Source organism: Staurois parvus, unplaced genomic scaffold (assembly GCF_062004578.1).
Source record: "Staurois parvus isolate SC_StPar_1 unplaced genomic scaffold, SC_StPar_1.0 ptg001137l, whole genome shotgun sequence".
NCBI classification, from domain to species: domain Eukaryota; kingdom Metazoa; phylum Chordata; class Amphibia; order Anura; family Ranidae; genus Staurois; species Staurois parvus.
In genome coordinates, this window is record NW_028318933.1 from 290,615 (window position 1) to 314,975 (window position 24,361).

The window sequence follows — 24,361 nt, forward strand, 5'->3', positions numbered from 1 at the left end:
GATTATTTATATATATATATATTTTTTATTTATTTTATTTTATCAGGAGTAACTAAGGGGAAATTATTTACAGATCATTGAATATTATTTATTATAAATTGATTTTATTTATTTATTCACGTGTTTATATAAGGGCGCGGCACTACTTTTCAAATTTTTTTTTTGCTAATGTTTATATATTTAATGAGAATATAGCTAGGTGCTAGCGAACTTATTCTAGAACAAATATTTATAGTGGCTCATAGGATATTTCTAATTTATCGCAGGGTTGTCTTAATGCATGGGCACCCCTGGGCAGTGCTAGGGGCTCCATGTGCATGGGGACCACATGATAATTTTTCATTACATCATACTTTCCAACTGTCCTGGATTTGCCAGAACAGTCACACTTTTTACTAAGCTGTCCTGGGATGCCTGTACTGTGCCCTCATGATCCCAATATTCTGCTCTCCTGATCCCCTCCATACTGTGCCCTTCTACCCCCCCCCATATTGTTCCCTTTGTGTTGGTTAGTCTTTGATTTATGGCACATTTTCTTATTGTTTAAAATTGATTTTATTAAAAGTACTAATAAACATATGTTTCATTTTATCAACTATTTATATTTTAGTCCTTGAGGGTAGGTGCATAAATTTGGCCAGGCTAGTAGGGGCTCTAGAGCATTACTTTACCCATGGGCCCATGATACTATTAAGACGACCCTGAACGAATGCAGCGACTACATCTAAGGACAGATAAGCTGCAATATAGTGCATTTTTGTTTTTGGATTAAAATACACTTTAACCCGCCAATCCCTTGAATGCAGCCCAGGTGGTCAAATACCTTACCTGCTTCTCCATTCCAGAAATTTTCACTGGCAGTTTGCAACCGCACCTTTTTCTTATACGCCACATCCACATTTATACTTTTGAGATAGTGGTACCCATAGTGGCCTCCAGCCACCCAGATTAATATGACTGCCCCAGGAATAAATGGGGCCACAGTGCAAACATGCAGTAAGAAGACGCGCCAGCCAGGAAGTTTCATTGCAAAGGCTATAGGGCACCTTGCAGGGTCATACGTTGACGATCTCTGGAAAAGGAAGGGAGGTAAGGTAAATTACTGGGTGGGCTGCACTTAGGAATTTGGGGGATTACAGTTGTCCTTTAAAGCAATATTGTCTTTTGTCTTGATCCATAAAATTACATGTGACTTGAAGACTAGAAACCATCAGGTGCCATTCAGTACCTTAAACTTTCCAAAAGTTTGCTGCAGATGTCCTTGAAGCCCCCTAAACTCAGAACGATTGAAGTAAGCAAATTTCAGCTTTCTGAAAAATCAGCATCTCAAAGTGAATCGCTGTCTTTGGCCATCCTGATTTTTACAGAGGTAAAGGGCTCTTGCAGATAACACAAAAGACCTGCAAGCAGTCTCAAGAGGCTGGTGACCTGTGCTTTTATACCAGGGAGACCAGACTGACAAGTGCAATTCAGCATTTAAATGTACTGCTCCAATCTGGAAGTACAATACACACTATGCATATGTTGTCCTAGACTTAGTGAGGGCATCTTATAGGCACAAAAGGCTAATAGGGGTCATATGTGGGCTCTTCTCTGTAAGCAGCATAATTGAATCAGCAGGCTTGGTCCTATCACCGGTTTATTGCTAATAAATGTACCGGTAGCCATTTGCTTCCTACTGCTTTGCTTATTTGCAGGGCTAGTTCCCGTTTATTATGCAATTACTTTAAAACTGAATTGTATTTATGGATTTTATTGCATTGGTACATTGGTCCAGTTTGGGCCATGTAAGTATGTCTACTTCATACCTGTGGGATTCCCATGGAATCTGGAAATTGCCATTTTTACAGTGATGGCTGCTTCCTTCTGGGTCCCATGCGGCTGCCCTACTGCACAGTAGCCATAAGGGGGTTGATCCATTTAATCAGATGCCATTTACAGAATGTCTCCATTATTTTTGCAATTAAATCCATACTTGGCATAAACAAAGGTTTCCATTAAGGTGGCAATTCTGGTAACAGTACCTTTATAATTAAAGGAGGGGGACTTTGCTGTTGGGCATCCAATACTTATGACCTCTCCACCCCTCACCTCACCCCCACTATCTCCGCCCGCATCACTCACCTCCTAAATGACATCTCAGACTGGATGTCGCTACATTTCCTCAAGCTCAACCTCTCCAAAATCGAGCTCCTCATCTTTCCCCCTGCCAACACCCCCCCCCCATCCTATCCATCATCGCCAACAACTCCACTATCACTCCCGCCCCGCAAGCCAAAGTCCTTGGCGTCATTCTTGACGCGAACCTCTCCCTCCAACCGCATGTCAAATCACTCACAAACACATGCAGGCTCCATCTTCGCAACATTGCCAAGATACGCTCCTTCCTCACCCCAGACACCACCAAACTTCTTGTACACTCCCTCATCATCTCACGCCTTGACTACTGCAACTCCCTCCTCACTGGCCTACCCAAGTGCAGGCTCTCCCCGCTCCAGACCATCCTGAACTCAGCTGCCAGACTCATCCACCTCACCACCCGCTCCACCTCTGCCACCCCCCTCTGCCTCTCCCTCCCCTGGCTCCCGATTGCCCAACGCATCAAATTTAAACTCCTAACCCTGACCTACAAAGCCGTTCACAACACTGCCCCTGACTACCTCACCAACCTGATCACCAAGTACCACCCTACCCGTACCCTTCGCTCCTCACAGGACCTCCTTCTATCCTGCTCCCTGGTCTCCTCCTCCCATGCACGACTGCAGGACTTCTCCAGGTCCTCCCCCATCCTCTGGAACTCACTGCCCCAATCCATCAGACTGTCGCCTTCCCTATTCACATTCAGGCGCTCCCTCAAAACCCATCTCTTCAGGGAAGCCTACCCCACCCTCACCTAACGGCCATCCTCCCTCTTTCCTCCCACCACTTCATCCCCCTCAGCCACTTCCTACTGTACCTTTACCCCCTCCCTCCTAGATTGTAAGCTCGTAAGAGTAGGGCCCTCTTACCCCTCGTACGTTGTTTGTTGTTGTTGTACTGTGCCATGTATTGTCCCCCCTATTGTACAGCGCTGAGCAAACCCTTTGGCGCTATATAAACTTGTAGTAATAATAATAATAATAATAATGAGCAGCTGGGACTAATTCTGCTCACTGGGTTAAATCTATGACTAAAATATCACTTCTGGCTGTACTGTCCCTTAAGTAAAGACAGATAGGGTTTCATCATTGTATGAGCTTGTTGGAGATGGCAGTCCAAAACCATAGGCCTTAATAATGAGTATCCCCCCGATCCCCTTTGTTGCTATAACAGCCTCTACTCTTATGGAAAAGCATTCCATCTTCGTGGAAGGCCTTTCACAAGATTTTGGAGTGTGTCTGTGGGAATTTGTTCCAATTTAACCAAAGGAGTTTTTTTGAGGTCAGGTATTGATATTGGATTAGAAAACCTGGGTTGCAATCAGAGTTCCAGTTCATCCCAAAGGTACGTATTCATTATATTTGAGGTCAGTATCTGTGCAGGACACTAAAGTTCCTTCACACCAATCTCATAAAACCATTACTTTTTGGAGCTGGCTTTGTACATGGTGGGCATGTATGCTAGAACAGAAAAGAGCTTTCCCTAAACTGTTACAATGCTGGAAGCACACTGTTGTTAATGCTACAGCATTAACAGTAGCATTCACTGAAACCAGTGAACTCATTCATCTCTGTAGGCCCAAAAGGGCACATGGACTTTGTCCCAGGTTCTCTTCCCTAGTTAGAGTAAAGGCAGCACAGTCACTCTTCTGGCTCAATAGACAGTATAGGGGTATCTTGTGATACTTTATTGCAAGTTTATTGCAAGTTGAATTTGGATAGGGTTCGGAAAGCTGTGGGGTACTCCAGTGCAATAAACAGAGGACATTATTCCCTTTGTCAAAAACTTTGTAGTATAGTCTATCTAGTAACAACCATGGGAATGAGCAGCACTTATACGCCATAAGGAAAATCCTAATCCAAGCAAGCACTGGCACTGACACACAAGGGGATAATAGCAGCAATCACCAGGGTCCTGCACTCAGGTCTGTACTCACAATGTCGCTGGATACTTGGATGCCTCCTTCCAATATCAGACAGATATTTCTCCCGTGAACTCCCAGACTAGATCCTCAGTGACACCCCTTGATCAGTTCCAGGTATTCTCAGAAGAATAGACCCCCCCAGCTAAAGCTCAGCTGGGACCTCAATGAGCTCCTGCAAGAACTTCAGCTGCACTGCCCAGAAGGGCAGCAGACCTTCAGGCTGGGAACTTCTCCTTCTAGACAACTGGGCTACCTTAGACCCAATACTATTTATGCACTTCACAGCCACCTACTGAGCACCCCTCCCTCTGGGATTGGCTGGGACCAGATGAATATTCATGCTGTGAGTCTGCCCTTTCCAGCCCACTACATTCTAGAATCCACCAGAAGGCAGGGGGAAGCAGTCGAGCCTGCAGCCACTACAGCCCCCCCCCAAAAAAAAATCACATACTGTTACACTGACTACAGAGACGCTATAAAAAAAAACTAAATTTGTCTGACCTTTCTAGCAACCTATCCAGGAGAGTACTCCATCTGGAAGGGTGTCCACATGCCTTTTGGCCTTATAGGTAGGTGTGGTACATAGATGTTCTCAAACCTTGGGACAGATTACTTCAATTCATATTAGTAATTTGTGGCCCTTGCTGGCCAAAAACATCTCCAATAATTATTTTTTTTTTCAAATGAAATGTATCGAAACTGAAGAAGTAAAATGTGAACATTTTTCACATTAAATAGTTTGGCATGAGTAGAAGAAATTTAAGTTCCAGGCGCTTGTTAGTTACGGTGAGGTATAAAGAAGAAAATGTGTCTCAGCGTGAGTCCCTTTTATGGTAGGAGCAAAAAAAACCCATCACTGCTCATCATGTGTGAATGCAGCTCAATGGGGTATGATTTCTTCTATATAAATATCACAAGTACAGCTTGAATAGCACAGGCTGTATTATGTGTAGGCTGGGATGCTCTCAATGCCATTTATTTGAAATTATTTTGACTTGCCCACACCTTTTGTATTTTTTTTTTAAATCTGGATAAATGTAAGATTAAGAATACAATGTCCCCTGTTACAGGAGTCCAACCTGAGTCCAGACGGTGTCTGATGAGGTTGGAACTTATATGGGAGAATTACAGTACTGCCCCCCCCCCCCCCAACATGACAGTGTTCAGATCTATTTGGCAAAATGGCAATGCCTCTTTGATGATTTCAACTTTTGTACCTTTATACCCCATATGGACTATAGCAACCTTTTTCAACCAGGGTGCCTTGAGGTTTCTTCAGGGGTGCCTTGGCAAAGTGCCTAAAAAGTGTTCAAAAATGACATACAAGCCAGAGCTGGATCAAGCCTGCCTTTCAGTTACACAAAGCCATAGGTTTTCATTGTGCACCATTACGACCTTCTAGCCACCATCATTCCAACAACCAGTGATGTCATCAGTTGATAAGTAGGATGTTGGTCATCTGCATAGCATTCTTGTTTGACCCTCCCCTGCCTCTCTCCATCAGCCCTGGGATCATATTAGCTGAGAGATGGATAAAAACTAGAGAGAAGAGAAACACTGGAATACTAGTCAGTACCAGTGTGCAAAAACATCTTTGATTTGGAAGTATAAATCACCTCTAACATTGGGTGTCCTACATGCGTAGATGTTGACGCATTATACAAAACTATTAGAATAGTTTTTTACATTTTAGAATGGGGTGCATCAAGGCTGTCCATAATTTTAGAGGGTGCCTTGAAATTGTCCATAATTTTAGAGGGTGCCTTGAGATTGTCCATAATTTTAGAGCAGCAATGGGCAAACTACGGCCCGCGGGCCGTATACGGCCCGGCGGACCTTTTAATCCGGCCCGCGGAGCTATGAGGATCTGTCCCCCTCTGCGCAACGTATCTGCGCATGTGCCGGAGATCGCCGATTGGCTGCTAATGCCTGAAACTGGCACATGCGCAGATACGTCGAGGGGGACAGATCCTCATAGGAGACAGATTTTCATGCTACACCGGAACGGCGCGGGAACACGGCGAGAGGAACGCGCGGAGCAAAGGTAAGTGAATTGACACAGAGGGGACTTGGGGACTTAATATGGGGGATGAATTAATATGGGGAATGAATTACTATAGGGGGGGTGAATTACTATACGGGGGATGAATTACTATGGGGGATGAATTACACTATGGGAAATGAATTACTATGGGGGATGAATTACTATGGGGGATGAATTACTATGGGGGATTAGTTACTATGGGGGATGAATTACTATATGGGGGATGAATTACTATGGGGGATGAATTACTATATGGGGGATGAATTACTATGGGGGATGAATTACTATATGGGGATGAATTACTATATGGGGGATGAATTACTATGGGGGATGAATTAATATGGGGGATGAATTACTATATGGGGGATGAATTACTATGGGGGATGAATTACTATGGGGGATGAATTACTATGGGGGATGAATTACTATATGGGGGATGAATTACTATATGGGGGATGAATTACTATGGGGGATGAATTACTATATGGGGGATTAATTACTATGGGGGATGAATTACTATATGGGGGATTAATTACTATGGGGGATGAATTACTATATGGGGGATGAATTACTATATGGGGGATTAATTACTATGCTTACTATGGGGGAATATTACTATACTTACTATGGATGACACATACACATCATTCATCTACTCTTGGTCCGGCCCCCGGGTCCAATATATGAACCCATTGCGGCCCTCAAGTCAAAAAGTTTGCCCACCCCTGTTTTAGAGGGTGCCTTGAAATTGTCCATCATTTTAGAGGGTGTCTTGAGATTGTCCATAATTTTAGAGGGTGCCTTGAGATTGTCCACAATTTTAAAGAGTACCTTGACTGAAAAAAGATTGAGAAACATTGAACTAGAGCAATCACCATCTGGGTGCCCATAGGAAACCAACAATGTTGGAACTTTTTCACTTTATATTGACACTTGTATTAATGAACATTGCATTGATTTTTTTATATTAATGAACTTTGCACTTAGTCATTATGAATATGCTCTTAACGGACTTTGGACTTTGTGGATACAATTATGCACTTTTTTATTACTAGGCCACTTGATATTGGATTTGGGTTTATTTAGTTTAAAATTTGTATTTATTTATTTTTAGTAATTTTTGTATGCATTTGTGATTGTCTTTAGTGTGACAAACCCAACCAAGACAGGAGATTTTGATGGGGACTATGGGCTACCCGTCTACCCACCGATTATAGCCCATGGAGGAGACTGGGGATTTTGTCTGCTTCTATCGGTCAGAGCATGGAGGAGAGTCGGGTCCTGAAACCTTTTGACTGGCCGAAATTATCTACCGGGATTTTGCAGGCCAAGAAGTCCCCAGTGGTGCATCTGCAGGAACATTGTGTTGGACAGATCGTGCAGATGCACCTTCACTAACCGGGGATATGGAACTCTTCTTGGGCATATTTCTTATCTTATCCCCAAGAGCTGCAAAATGCAGCAATTGCCATTTTGCCCTGGCTACTACAAACTTTATATTATTAACTTTTTAGATTATTTCCGCTGAAGATGTGCCACTTGGTAACCTAGATCCGAGCTGGATCTGGGGTGGGACATTCAGAAATGTGTGGTGTAATGCAATTACACCACACAATGCATGTGTGGGACTGTTTCTGGGCATCCTGGTGGGCACATCAAGACTTATTGTGTTTTCCAGCACATAGACTAGGGTGGCAGGGTGGGCAATTCCTGTGACTACTAGCCAGACTGAAGACTTTTGTAGGTGCCTAGCTGTTTTTTACATTACAATTTAACGTTTGAATTGTCATGTTTTTATTGGTTGTACATCTTATCTTATCTATGCTAATATCCCCAAGGGAATGTTCCCCTGCGGGTATAAAGTATGTGTCTGGGTTTTAATAAACAGTTATTCCTTTGCTTTTACCTCAACATCTTGTCTGTGTATGGGGCTTGGGGTAAAGGGCTGATATTAACTATCCATCTTCTGGAAGGGTTTGGAGGGGAAGAGGCACCATTTGGCAAAGGCACCAAGTCGGGGTGCCAGGCGGTCCTGGTCCTTTTAATATCTGTTTGATATTTACACAGCAGCTAGGTTGTGGTCGTTTTAACCGCTTAAGGACCACCCTATAGCAGATATATTGCTACAGGGAGGCACCTGTGTGCAGAATCACGTATATATACAGTATGCGATTTTGCATTTCCGGGTAGGGGGCGCAAGTCGTGCGCACGCCCCTACCCGCGCCACCATTCACGGCCACGTATGTCAATCACTGGGGCCCGCACCGTAATTACCCACCGGCACCCGGTGATTACCGAGCATCTCCGATGGGGGGGAATATTGTTTTGTTTACAAACTATCTTCCTCCCTGTCAGCTCGAGCACACTGCTCTGGATGGCTGTGCACAGTACAGCCATCCAGAGCAGTGTGCTTACAGTGAAGAACACCCCCCCTGCCCCCTAGTAAAACACTCCCAGCACACAGTTAACCCTTTGATTGCCCCCTCACATTAACCCCTAACTGCCCAGTGCCATTAGTACAGTGTCAGTGCATTTTTTAGCACTGATCACTGTATTGGTGTCACTGGGGTAACAGTGACACCACGTTAGTCCCCCCCAGTGTCAGAATGTCCGCCGCAGTCCCGCTAAAAATCGCTGATCGCCGCCATTATTAGTAAAAAAAAAATCCCATTATCTATACTACCATTTGTAAACACTATAACTTTCACGTAAACCAATTCATTCACACATATTGGGATTTTTTCTTAGCAAAGACTTGGAGCAGAATACATTTTGGCCTAAATTTATGACGAAATTTGATTTTTTATTTTTTTTTACTGGATATGTTTAATAGCAAAAAGACCAAAATATTGTTTTTTTTCTCAAAATTTTCTTTTTTTTTTTTTGCTTATAGCGCAAAAATAAAAAATGCACTGGTGATCAAATACCACTGAAAGAAAGCTCAATTAGTGGGAAAAAAAGGACATAAATTTAATTTGGGTGCAGCATTGCATGACCGCGCAATTGTCAGTTAAAGTAACGCAGCGCCGTAACGCAAAAAATGGCCTGGTCAGGAAGGGGGGTAAATCCTCTAGAGGGCAAGGGGTTAATTAATAATTGCATGGCAATGAAGATTTTTTTGCGTAAGGTTTATCATTACAGCCCTGGTTCACATCTATGCGGCCGTATGGGCCGCGTTTTGCACAACACGAGAGCCCATTCATTGGAATGGTTTCCCGTGCCCAGTGACAAGCAGAGAAGTCCCTGCACTACTTCTGAAAACGCAGCCCGCACAGGAACCTCGGTTCTCAGTACGGTTGCGTTTCCCAGTGCGGGCGGCGTACCATTAGAACTAATGGCACCTGCCCGCGGGTCCGCATTCCTTTGTGCGGCTGCACGGATTTTGGTGTGGATCTGCAGCGGCACCACCTGCACAGATGTGAACCTAGCGTAAAGGTCCACTTTTTAAGCTTGCTCCTTCCCCATTGCCGAAATGCCGAACAGACATCTGCGGGGGAATAAAATGTTTGATAATAAATTGACTTTACCCACGACTTGTCCTCTAATGAGATCCCACGGAATGCGGAGTACACCGAATTTCATGAGAAGCTGCGGCACAGTGATCTGGCTACTCAACATTCCTTGGGATCTCCCCAAAAGGACGACAATGTCACCCTCGCCTAGTTGCAGGCAGATGTTGTTTTTTCTCCATCCTGTGGGTGGCACTGTGCCATTATTACAGATAGAGAGGCATTTTTTGGTGATTAGATTCCATCAGAGAGGTCAGTGTCTGATTATAATTTGTCCAATTTATAATAAAACAAAATTATATTTCTGGCACAATGGATAGCAATAATATCTGTAAATGAAAATACGACTTTTCTATTAAATTTTGCAATTTTTTAATGCAACACATAGGTGCTTATTATGGTGTGTTGGCATCCCATCCCATTCTTAATGTTCAATATGTTACTGCACATGTATTAATACATGGTAACAAAATGCTAAAGTGTGACTCCAGACTTTTTTTTTGACAGCTCTATACTGCAGTTTGGTGAAAGAGATACAATGTCAGAATGAACAGGCTAAATGTAATGTGATCAATCAAACACGTGTGTTAGAATGAAAAAGTATTAGCTTTTGAAAGTACCTTTTGTCTTAAAGTGGACACTCGATGATCGACCAGGATTGCCACACACACATGGACCCCACTGGACCGCTTGAATTTTGATACATCTATGGCCAGCTTTAGTATAGAAGCCACTGAATAAGGATGACAGCCAGCCGCCAGCTATAATACTAGAGGGCAGTAATGGAAGACTCCATATTCTTTTGCTGAAGTGTTCCTTTAAAAAAAATGCACAGTACACTTTTATTTCCTCTTGTTTCTTTGTATCCATCATATATAAATCCTATTGAGTCTGGCCTTGAATTTTCCAGAAATGTATTTGACCTTTGGCCAAAGCAAAATCAATCTGGACTCAGCACAGTGCCGGTGCGTACCGGCAGGTATATTAATACTCAGAACATTCACCTTTTTGCATTTTTATATTTATTGCCAATGCATTATGCAGTAAAAAAAAATATCAAACATCATTAAAAGTTAATTGTAGCCCTAATAATTGTTTTTTAATGACTATGTGTAGAGATGGAGCATTACTGTTTAACAGTGGCCTGCTCACCTGATCTGCTATTGATTTTGTGATACGCCTTAGTGAATGGCAGGAACTCAGCAAGACTATAATAGTTTATGACTTCTGGTCATCTCGGTCCCAGGAGGTTAGGATGGTCTTTGTTATACAGAGGGAAAATAATCTGTTATTGGATCCATTAAGATGTAAAGGCCTTCATTTTTTTAATGGGCTTCTGATACACAATATGAATGTGTGTATAATATATATAATAATTAAAATTATATTTTATATATATATATATATATATATATATATATATAATATATATTTGATATACTGTGTGTGTGTGTGTATATATATATATATATATGTTCTATATTGTAACAGGGTTAGCTCGGCAGCGGGTGTGTGTGACCCCCTGGATGGGTGCACAACACAAAAAAAATAGGCACAGCACAACAATAGTGGAGGTGAAAACAAACAGGTGCAATTTATTTACAATATTTACAGAAAAAAAAGATAAACAAAAAGAAACATCAAAATAAATCCTGGCCAACTTGGCTACTTACTGCAACAACAGCTTCTCCCTAGCTATCCACTAGGTACAGCCTGCTGCTATACCTAGTTGCTAGTACTTGGAGGCTAGCCACACAGGCTTTGGTCTCTCTGCACACAGGTAACAGGTCAGCTCCCCAGACAGTTCAGGCACAGATCTGGTTCCAGGGTGGAGCAACTCCCTAAGCACTCTGGGAGGTTTTATAGAGGTGTTTAATGAGCCCACTACCTTCAGCTGGGCTCATTACCTCAGTGCTGAAGGACTCAGCACTTCCCTCTAGTGGTACAAATCCCCATAAAGCCTGAACCTTGGACAAATATATCGTCCATCCAGGACGCAACCAGGTGATTTCACCTGCCTACTGTCACATACCCCCCCCTCTTGTTTCAACCTTGGGGTTGTAACACCAGTAGCCAGGCAGGCATGTACCCGGGATAAAGCATCCACATTTCCCATCTGAACACCAGGGCGATGCTTCACCGTGAAGGTAAATTCCTGTAGGGCCAGAAACCACCTATTTACCCTTCTATTGGTCTCCTTATTTTGAGCCATCCATTTCAAGGGAGCGTGATCTGTGATCAGGTCAAAGTGTCTGCCCAGCAGATAGTACCGAAGGGAATCTAGGGCCCACTTCACCGCTAAACACTCCTTCTCAATCGTGGCGTAATTTTCCTCGTGAGACTTTAGCTTTCGGCTGAGATAGATTACTGGGTGCTCCTCCCCCTGCCAAACCTGGGACAGCACTGCTCCTAAGCCAACATTGGATGCATCCGTCTGGACCACAAAGTCTTTTGAGAAGTCTGGGGAGTATAGGACTGGCTGGCTACATAAGGCCCTTTTTAAAGACTGGAAGGCTGCTTCAGCATCAGGGGACCACTTAACCATGACAGGCTCCTTCCCTTTTGTCAGGTTGGTTAGGGGTACTGCCATAGAAGCAAAATGGGGAATGAATCGCCGATAGTAGCCAGCAATTCCTAGAAAAGCCCGTACCTGCTTTTTGTTATTTGGGCGTGGCCAATTCTGTATTGCTTCCACTTTGTTTATCTGAGGTTTTATTACCCCTCTCCCAATAGTGTACCCCAGGTACCTGGCCTCCTCCTGTCCAATCGTACACTTCTTTGGGTTGGCCGTAAACCCAGCTTTCCGTATTGAGTCTAGCACAGCCTGAACTTTTGGCAAATGTGAGGCCCAGTCTGCGCTATGGATAATCACATCGTCCAAGTACGCTGCAGCATACTTCTGATGGGGACGAAGAATCTGATCCATTTTTCGCTGAAAGGTGGCCGGTGCATTCTGTAACCCGAACGGCATTCTTTTATACTGGAATGACCCTTCTGGGGTTACAAATGCAGTCTTCTCCTTTGCCGACTTAGCTAGGGGAATTTGCCAATAACCTTTTGTCAAGTCTAGCGTTGTCATGTACCGGGCTGCTCCCAGTCGGTCGATTAGTTCATCTATCCTTGGCATGGGGTAGGTGTCAAATTTTGTAACTTTATTCAACTGTCGAAAGTCGTTACAAAATCGCCAGCTCCCATCTGGTTTGGGCACCAACACTATGGGGCTGGACCAGTCACTTTGGGACTCCTCTATCACCCCCAAATCTAGCATTCTCTGTACTTCCCCACGTATTGCCTCCCGTCGAGCCTCTGGGATTCTATAGGGTTTCAGTTTTACTCTTTCACCCGGTGGGGTGATAATGTCATGCTCCACACCCGAGGTTTGTCCCGGCAGCTCAGAAAAAACATCTGTGTTGCGGAGCACAAACTCTTTAGCCTCCTGTTTTTGAACTGTAGACAGCGTGACTGCTATTCCAACCTCCGGAACCAAGCAGTTAGATGGCGCTGGTGACAAACCCTCAGCAACTAGGGATTCCCTGTCCCTCCAGGCTTTTAGCAGATTAATGTGGTAGATCTGCTCCGGTTTCCGCCTTCCTGGTTGTCTGACCCTGTAATTCACTTCACTCACTTTCTCAATCACCTCGTAGGGGCCATGCCATTTGGCCAGGAATTTGCTTTCAACCGTAGGGATTAGCACTAGCACTCTATCTCCTTCAGCAAATGACCTGGTCCGAGCCCCCCGATTGTACACCCTCTGCTGCGCTAACTGTGCTTGGGACAAATGTTCCTTTACGATAGGCATGACCTGGGCAATTCTATCTTGCATTTGGGCGACGTGCTCAATCACACTCCGGTGGGGAGAACTCTCACTTTCCCAAGTTTCCTTGGCGATATCTAACAGCCCCCTTGGGTGTCTCCCATAGAGCAACTCAAATGGTGAAAACCCTGTGGAGGACTGGGGTACCTCCCGGATGGCAAACATCAAATAGGGTACTAAATAATCCCAACCCTTTCCATAAGGAAGTATGGATAAGCAGCAGTTTTCTCAGGACTCACTAGTTGACCATCTACTTTTTCTACATTTTCCCGGGCTTTTATCAGTGTGGGGTCTTTCAGCTGTTCGGTTGCAAAATTTTCCCTATGCACCTCTAAGTCCGAGAACTCCACAACCGGCAGATTTTCATCTGAGGAGGCGGGCTCCTCCTCAGTTCCTTGGGTCTCCCCAGCTAGTACCGACAAGGGGAACTTGGGAGAGACCTCACCACACTCAGACGCTTTCTGGGATTCACCTTCCTGGTCTGCAGGGGAGACAGTGGGGGGGTCAGAACAATCCCAGAGTTCCCAGAATTTTGGAAAATCCCTCCCCACAATGGCATCATGTGGTAAATGAGGTACCAATCCTACCTGATGAGACAGGTTACCTTTGGGGGTCTCAAAAAACACAGTAGCCACGGGATACTCCCTAGTGTCCCCATGCACACAAATCACCGCCACCTTTTTATGCCCAGAGACCTTTGTAGTGACCATCTCCTCTCTTATCAAGGTTACCAGGCTACCTGAATCCAGCAACCCCACAATATTATTTCCATTAACAGTCATTTTGCACAAATGTTTCTCAGTGCCCGGGCTGGCCGTGCATACCACTGTCGCAAACAGCGACTGACGTCTATTGCTCAGAAAGTCACACTGCATAGGCTCATCCACCACTGGGCAATTAGCTGCAATGTGTCCCTCTTGCCGGCAGCGGTAACAGACAATTTTTTTCACCGCTTCTTGCAGCCTTGGCCTTCCTGGCCGCTCTTGCCAGACATTGGGTAATACTCCCACCCTCTCACTCTCTCCACCCTCACCCCTTGTAGTCATCTTACCCGCCGCTGGGGATGGTCTGGTCTTAGGGTGGAAAGTCCGTGAGTCTCTGGAAGACGAGGTCAGGTTCTCAGTAGCCAAGTATCTCTCCACTAGATCCACCAGCTTGTCTGCAGTTTCTGGGTCTCCATGGCTGACCCACTTTTGAATAGTAGTAGGCAGAGACCTTAGGAACCGATCCATGACGACACGTTCCACAATTTTTGGGGCGGTCAAAGTCTCTGGCTGCAGCCACTTCCTGCTCAGGTGAATGAGATCATACATCTGTGACCTGGGAGGTTTCCCAAGCCGAAAAGTCCAATTATGTACCCGTTGAGCACGGACAGCGAGGGTAACACCCAACCGGGCCAAAATTTCCACTTTTAGCACATCATAGTTTTTGGCTTGGTCCGACTCTAGGTCATAGTAAGCTTTTTGCGACTCTCCAGTTAATAATGGGGCCATCAATCCAGCCCACTGTTCTTTAGGCCACTTTTCCCTTTCAGCAGTCCTTTCAAAGGTGGTTAGAAACACCTCCGGATCATCCTCTCCCGTCATTTTTGGCAATAAACGGCCCACAGAAAATGATGGTGTTTTACCAGAATCAGCCTCAGTCTGCTGCCTCTGCTGGAGCTGCTTCAAAACAGCCTCCATTTGTTGCTGGTGTTTCTGGTCCTGTTGCACCAGCAATTCCCTATGGCGGACCTCTGCTTGTTCCAAGGCCCTCTGCTGGGCTGCAATGCTCTGCTGGAAACTTGCATTTGCCTGTTGTTGATTGGCATTTGCCAGAGCCAACTGTCTGATTATCTCCTCCATGCTGGCCTTTAGTTACCACAACTGCCCGCATCCTCCACCATATGTAACAGAGTTAGCTCGGCAGCGGGTGTGTGTGACCCCCTGGATGGGTGCACAACACAAAAAAAATAGGCACAGCACAACAATAGTGGAGGTGAAAACAAACAGGTGCAATTTATTTACAATATTTACAGAAAAAAAAGATAAACAAAAAGAAACATCAAAATAAATCCTGGCCAACTTGGCTACTTACTGCAACAACAGCTTCTCCCTAGCTACCCACTAGGTACAGCCTGCTGCTATACCTAGTTGCTAGTACTTGGAGGCTAGCCACACAGGCTTTGGTCTCTCTGCACACAGGTAACAGGTCAGCTCCCCAGACAGTTCAGGCACAGATCTGGTTCCAGGGTGGAGCAACTCCCTAAGCACTCTGGGAGGTTTTATAGAGGTGTTTAATGAGCCCACTACCTTCAGCTGGGCTCATTACCTCAGTGCTGAAGGACTCAGCACTTCCCTCTAGTGGTACAAATCCCCATAAAGCCTGAACCTTGGACAAATATATCGTCCATCCAGGACGCAACCAGGTGATTTCACCTGCCTACTGTCACAATATATACACACATATTTTATATATATATATATATATATATATATATATATATACATACACACTATATTGCCAAAAGTATTTGGCCCGCCCTCCAAATCATTGGATTCAGGTGTTCCAATCACCTCCATGGTCACAGGTGTATAAAATCAAGCCCCTAGGCATGCAGACTGCTTCTACAAACATTTGTGAAAGAATGGGTCACTCTCAGGAGCTCAGTGACTCCAAGCGTGGTCCCGTGATAGGTTGTCACCTGTGCAATAAGTCCATCCGTGACATTTCCTGGCTACTAAATATTCCACGGTCATCTGTTAGTGGGATTATAACAAAATGGAAGCAACTGGGAACAACAGCAACTCAGCCACCAAGTGGAAGGCTACGTAACATGACAGAGCGGGGTCAGCGCATGCTGAAGTCCACAGTGCGCAGAAGTCCCCAACTGTCTGCAGAGTCAATAGCTAAAGACCTCCAAACTTGGTGTGGCCTTCAGATTAGCACAACAACAGTGTGTAGAGAGCTTCATGGAATGGGTTTCCATGGCCGAGCAGCTGCATCCAAGCCTTACATCACCAAGTGCAATGCAAAGGGTCAGATGCCGTGGTGTAAAGCACGCCGTCACTGGACTCTAGAGCAGTGGAGACCTGTTCTCTGGAGTGACCAATCACGCTTCTCTGTCTGGCAATCTGATGGACGTGTCTGGGTTTGGCGGTTGCCAGGAGAACGGTACTTGCCTGACTGCATTGTGCCAAGTGTAAAGTTTGGTGGAGAGGGGATTATGGTGTGGGGTTGTTCTTCAGGGGTTGGGCTTGGGCTCACTTTGGAGAGATTTCCTTTCACTTTCTGTTTTGGCTGTGGGACAGGAAGTGAAAGGAAATCTCCCCAATGTGGACTTTGGATGGGTTTGACTTTGATGTGACTTTGGATGGGTGCGACTTGGGTATGATTTTACACTCTCTGGCACTCAAGTAGCATCAAAGTCATCTCAAAGTAGTGCAGGAACCTTTATATGTCCAAAGCCACATGTTAGGGTTAGAAGCTTAAAAAAAAAAAAAGAAAGTTGAATAAGCGTTGGTTCACACTGAATGCCACTTGGAAATCGGGCTACTTCACTTGAAGTAGCGCAATTTCAAAGCTGCAGATCAGTGCAATTTGTACCTCTGATTTTACTGTGGCTTGCAACTTCATTTAGTCACCAGTCACACCTCTGTGATTTAAAATCGCATGATTTGTGTGCAATTTCCATGCGATTTCTGAAGACTTTATTGCAAATTGTGAAGATTTTCAACGATTGCTTGCAATATGCATTGCAATTTCCACTATATTCTATGTATGTGAAATTGCAATAAGCAGCAGAAAAAGTAATGCAAGAACTACCGGTACTTTAGAAATCACGCTGCAGAAAATCGCAGATTTTAAGACACTGACATTCACATTCTTAAGATGGTATTTTAGGTGCAATTTCAATTCGCAAATCTCACCTGAAATTGCACAGGTATGGCCGGGCGCTTAATGGAAGTCAATTCTAGTCCCAATGAAATCTGAAAAAAGTAATGCAGGAACTATTTTTTAAATTGAGCTACTTCAAATCACACTGATTAAACCCTGGACCCTGCATTCACTATATCCGATCTCTCAGGACCCTGCATTCGCTATATCCGGTCTCCCAGGACCCTGCATTCACTATATCTGGTCTCCCAGGACCCCGCATTCACTATATCTGGTCTCCCAGGACCCTGCATTCACTGTATCTGGTCTCCCAAGACCTGGCATTCTCTATATCTGGTCTCCCAGGACCCTGCATTCACTATATCTGGTCTCCCAGGACCCTGCATTCACTATATCTGACCTCCCCGGACCCCGCATTCACTATATCTGGTCTCCCAGGACCCTGCATTCACTATATCTGATCTCCCAAGACCTGGCATTCTCTATATCTGGTCTCCCAGGACCCTGCATTCACTATATCTGGTCTCCCAGGATCCTGCATTCACTATATCTGATCTCCCAGGACCCTGCATTCACTATATCTGATCTCCCAGGACCCTGCATTCACTATATCTGGTCTCCCAGGACCCCGCATTCACTATATCTGATCTCCCAGGACCCCGCATTCACTATATCTGGTCTCCCAGGCTCCTGCATTCACTATATCTGGTCTCCCAGGACCCCGCATTCACTATATCTAGTCTCCCAGGATCCTGCATTCACTGTATCTGGTCTCCCAGGACCCTGCATTCACTGTATCTGGTCTCCCAGGACCCTGCATTCACTATATCTGATCTCCCAGGACCCCGCACTCACTATATCTGCTCTCCCCGGACCCTGCATTCACTATATCTGATCTCCCAGGACCCCACATTCACTATATGTGGTCTCCCCAGACCTTTCATTTACTATATCTGATTTCTCAGGACCCTGCATTCACTATATCTGATCTCCCAGGACCCTGCATTCACTATATCTGGTCTCCCAGGTTCCTGCATTCACTATATCTTGTCTCCCAGGATCCTGCATTCACTATATCTGGTCTCCCAGGATCCTGCATTCACTATATCTGGTCTCCCACATTACACACAACATGGAATTGCAATTATTTTAGTAAATATAAACTGCTAAATACCTTTTCTCATCAGTAGTTAGAGAAGTCTTGTGACTTCTATCAGTGTCCAGCAGAGCACTGGTTAAAGCTTGCAGGAGGAGTTTTCATTCTGCTCTATGAGGATGCAGAACCCCTGACCCTCTGTCTGGACTGTGCTGATTGGCCCTGTGCTGAGCACATGCACTCTCCCAAGAAAAAAAAAACCCCTCTAGCCATACACACTAAACTGAGCATGTGCAGACTGGCTACCGGTTCAGTCTGTCTTATCAGGTGGATATTTAAACAAGAGGAGGATCAGAGAAGACAGGATCAAACAGCCTTTTTACACAATGCGGAGGATTAACCCCTTAGGTTCCACAGTGAGTATAACAAGCATGCTTTACTGCATCTACAGACTGATTGTACTGTTGTGGGTTTAGTAACACTTTAAGACCAAGTGCCATAGAAATATATTGGATGCGTCTTCAGGTGTGATTTGTAAATCGCATGTCGCACCGGTGTGAACCAGGGCTCAAAGTCACATCCAAGTCGCACCCATCCAAAGTCGCATCAAAGTCACGCCCATCCAAAGTCGCATCAAAGTCACGCCCATCCAAAGTCGCATCAAAGTCACGCCCATCCAAAGTCGCATCAAAGTCACGCCCATCCAAAGTCACATCAAAGTCACGCCCATCCAAAGTCGCATCAAAGTCACGCCCATCCAAAGTCACATCAAAGTCACGCCCATCCAAAGTCGCATCAAAGTCACGCCCATCCAAAGTCATCCAAAGTCGCATCAAAGCCAATACTTTCCTATTGTAAAAAAAAATGCATTAGAAACGCGTGTTCAAAAACGCACTGTGAAATCGCATAGAAGTGAACCTAGCCTTAAGTTTCTGATGGAAACTGAAGCCAGGATCTTGGCGCTGATAGAGCCCTAAGCACATTAAATATGCCAAATAAAATGTTGGTTGCTTACCTGGATCACCTGTGGGTATGGGATTATAACTTTATCTTTTTTTAATGGTTGAACTGGATGGACTTTTGTGTTTTTTCAGCCAGACTAACTATGTAACTATGTACCACTGCCCCTGCCAAAAGGCATTATCCAAATTGCAAAAAAAAAAAAAAAAAATCCTCTGAGCCGTTCTCCTAATACTGTTCCAGGGGAGGTCACGTCATTGATTTGTTTTTGTTTTTCCATCTCAGCTAATTTTGATTTTCACACTTGATCATGGGCGAGAGGCGCTCGGAAGCCGAAGGATTAAAGGCCTGTGTAACACGCTCGCTCGCTCTTCAGAAGACTTCCTGTAAGTCTATTTCATGGCTGTGTTTGATTTAGCTCACATTAGCCGAGCGAATGAATTACTGCAGAGCGCAATTTCATCAACCCCTGCAGATCTCGCAGCATCGAGTTAAAAATAAATTATGTTTTGCTTGAACAGAAACACGAGTCAGTTTTTGAGCAATATGTCCAAACAGCCAGCAGGAGATTTATTTTTACAGGTGTTTTTGTCAGTTTCGGGATAGGAGACAGAACAAGAAAAAAAAATGAAGAGGGCGTTTTATTTGAATAGATGTTAAAGAGGCGTGCGAAACAGAAAAAAAAAATTCTATGGTTTTAAAGTGTTACTAAATCCACAACAGTAAAATCAGTCTGTATATGCAGTACAGCATGCTAGTTATACTCACTGTGGAGCCTAAGGGGTTAATCCTCTGCATTGTGTAAAAAGGCTGTTTGATCCTGTCTTCTCTGATCCACCCCTCCTTCTACTGTCCCCAATTCATCCGCTTTTAGTATAGAGCTCTCGGAGTCCTTCTGTACATGCTCAGTTTGTGTATTGCTAGAGAGTTTTTTTTTTCTTTGGGAGGGTGCATGTGATCAGCACAGGGTCGATCAGCGCTGTCCAGACAGAGGGTCAGGGGTTATACAGCTTCATAGGACAGTCAGAGCAGAATGAAAAGTCCTCCTACAAGCTTTAACCAGTGCTCTGCTGAAGTCACAAGACTGCTGTAACTGCTGATGAGAAAAGGTATTTAGCAGTTTATATTTACTAAAATAATTGCACTTCCATGTTGTGTGTACTGTGGGAGACCAGATATAGTGAATGCAGGGTCCTGGGAGACCAGATATAGTGAATGCAGGGTCCTGGGAGACCGGATATAATGAATGCAGGGTCTTGGGAGACCAGATATAGAGAATGCAGGGTCCGGGGAGACCAGATATAGTGAATGCAGGGTCCAGGGAGATCAGATATAGAGAATGCCGGGTCCTGAGAGATCTGATATAGTGAATGCAGGGTCCTGGGAGACCAGATATAGTGAATGCAGGGTCCTGGGAGACCAGATATAGTGAATGCGGGGTCCAGGGAGATCAGATATAGTGAATGCAGGGTCCTGGGAGGTCAGATATAGAGAATGCCGGGTCCTGGGAGATCAGATATAGTGAATGCAGGGTCCTGGGAGACCAGATATAGTAAATGCAGGGTCCTGGGAGATCGGATATAGCAAATGCAGGGTCCTAGGAGACCAGATATAGTGAACGCAGGGTCCGGGGAGACCAGATATAGTGAATGTGGGGTCCTGGGAGATTGGATATAGTGAATGCAGAGTCCTGGGAGACCAGATATAGTGAATGCAGGGTCCTGGGAGACCAGATATAGTGAATGCAGGGTCCTGGGAGATCAGATATAGTGAATGCAGGGTCCTGGGAGATCAGATATAGAGAATGCGGAGTCCTGGGAGACCAGATATAGTGAATGCGGGGTCCTGGGAGACCAGATATAGTGAATGCGGGGTCCTGGGAGACCAGATATAGTGAATGCGGGGTCCTGGGAGATCAGATATAGAGAATGCGGGGTCCTGGGAGACCAGATATAGAGAATGCGGGGTCCTGGGAGACCAGATATAGAGAATGCGGGGTCCTGGGAGACCAGATATAGTGAATGCAGGGTCCAGGGAGATCAGATATAGAGAATGCCGGGTCCTGAGAGACCAGATATAGTGAATGCAGGGTCCTGGGAGGTCAGATATAGAGAATGCCGGGTCCTGGGAGATCAGATATAGTGAATGCAGGGTCCTGGGAGACCAGATATAGTAAATGCAGGGTCCTGGGAGATTGGATATAGCAAATGCAGGGTCCTGGGAGACCAGATATAGTGAACGCAGGGTCCTGGGAGACCAGATATAGTGAATGTGGGGTCCTGGGAGACCAGATATAGTGACTGCAGGGTCCTGGGAGATCAGATATAGTGAATGCAGGGTCCTGGGAGACCAGATATAGTGAATGCAGGGTCCTGGGAGACCAGATATAGTGAACGCAGGGTCCGGGGAGACCAGATATAGTGAATGTGGGGTCCTGGGAGATTGGATATAGTGAATGCAGAGTCCTGGGAGACCAGATATAGTGAATGCAGGGTCCTGGGAGACCAGATATAGTGAATGCAGGGTCCTGGGAGATCAGATATAGTGAATGCAGGGTCCTGGGAGACCAGATATAGTGAATGCGGGGTCCTGGGAGACCAGATATAGTGAATGCGGGGTCCTGGGAGACCAGATATAGTGAATGCGGGGTCCTGGGAGATCAGATATAGAGAATGCGGGGTCCTGGGAGACCAGATATAGAGAATGCGGGGTCCTGGGAGACCAGATATAGAGAATGCGGGGTCCTGGGAGACCAGATATAGTGAATGCAGGGTCCAGGGAGATCAGATATAGAGAATGCCGGGTCCTGAGAGACCAGATATAGTGAATGCAGGGTCCTGGGAGGTCAGATATAGAGAATGCCGGGTCCTGGGAGATCAGATATAGTGAATGCAGGGTCCTGGGAGACCAGATATAGTAAATGCAGGGTCCTGGGAGATTGGATATAGCAAATGCAGGGTCCTGGGAGACCAGATATAGTGAACGCAGGGTCCTGGGAGACCAGATATAGTGAATGTGGGGTCCTGGGAGACCAGATATAGTGACTGCAGGGTCCTGGGAGATCAGATATAGTGACTGCAGGGTCCTGGGAGATCAGATATAGAGAATGCGGAGTCCTGGGAGACCAGATATAGTGAATGCAGGGTCCTGGGAGACCAGATATAGTGAACGCAGGGTCCGGGGAGACCAGATATAGTGAATGTGGGGTCCTGGGAGATTGGATATAGTGAATGCAGAGTCCTGGGAGACCAGATATAGTGAATGCAGGGTCCTGGGAGACCAGATATAGTGAATGCAGGGTCCTGGGAGATCAGATATAGTGAATGCAGGGTCCTGGGAGATCAGATATAGAGAATGCGGAGTCCTGGGAGACCAGATATAGTGAATGCGGGGTCCTGGGAGACCAGATATAGTGAATGCGGGGTCCTGGGAGATCAGATATAGAGAATGCGGGGTCCTGGGAGACCAGATATAGAGAATGCGGGGTCCTGGGAGACCAGATATAGAGAATGCGGGGTCCTGGGAGACCAGATATAGAGAATGCGGGGTCCGTCCTGTTACTTTTTTTACTAAAATAATTGCATTTCCAAGCAGTATGTACTGTGGAAGACCAGGTATTGTGAATGCAGGGTCATGGGTTTAGTAACACTTTAATGGGAGTGGATATGAAGGGGGGGGTTATGGGGCAATACACATCTGGCTCAACTATGCAATTTATTTTTTTTTTTTACCGCCCCGCTACCCACAAGTGTAAACTTGGCCTAAAAAGCTAAACAAAGGACTCGCGATGCTCTTTACTACACACGTAGAATAATAAGCAATCAGAAAGTGGCAATCAGTTGCTCAGACGTAGAGCATTTTGCTACATGCGGCTGGAGCTTACACCACAGGGAAAACGTTTCTTCCATCTATTTAACAATTGCTACTATTACCGATGAATCTAGCGATTTTAGCAGCGGGATCACGCTGTTTATCCATCGTCTAAGTGACTTTTCTGTTACAGGACGGTAAGTGACTGCTCCGTTGCTGAAGACCTTGGATTAAAATGCTAGTTGGGGCATTATGCAGTCATGGACTGGATTGCTCGCTATAAATAAGCATCTGTATAGTCCCGGATGATAACTTACCCTGCAGCCTGCCTCCAGTGCTCTGAAATGTTGGCAGCTCAGCTTCCTCTTCTAAAGCCTGTATCCCGATGATGCAGACAAGTGGGGTTGTCTGCTCCAAACTGGCTGCTGAAGAATAAAGGTCAAAATGAAGAAGACCGGCTCCCTCATCTACAGCCTACAGCCATCAGCAGGAGCCATCCATGGATTTAGCACACCGTTTGCAGGCCACCAGGTGCAGCACTGCCGAGATTTTGAGATATTGTCCAAATTACAGCTACCCTTAAAGTGGAATTAGACCTTCGCCAATTTTTTGATTGATGGGGTCCTAGGAGCTGTTAGCCATATTCGCGCAACGTATTAGCACATTATGGCAGTCTTACCTGGCAAGAGATAGTCTCCAGATTTTCCCGTGGGACACGGGTGGCAGGTTCTCCAGCTCTTCCATATGAACTTTTGGCCACTTGGTTGACTTGACCGCGATGATGTCACATGTGCACAAAAGTCACAAAGTAGTGCCGTAGATATTAATGCTCCTGCACTTGGAGAGTGGGCAAAAAATGTCAATAGGCTGCAATCATATCTGGCTTTTATACAATGCTCTCGCCTTGCTGCGCTCACAAGACTGGGGAAGTCTAGAGATACTGCAATAACAAACAAAACAGAGCTCTGAGGAGGAGGCTAAGTCCTCAAAACACGGGTGGCATCTTCTCCAAGTCGGACACAGGCGGAATCTTCTCCAGGTCTTCCATATGAACTTTTGGCTGCTTGGTTGGCTTGACCGTGATGATGTCACATGTGCAAAAAATTCACAAAGTAGTGCCGTAAATATTAGTGCTTGGAGAGTGGGCCAAAATTGTCACTAGGCTGCAAACATATCCTGGCTTTTATAG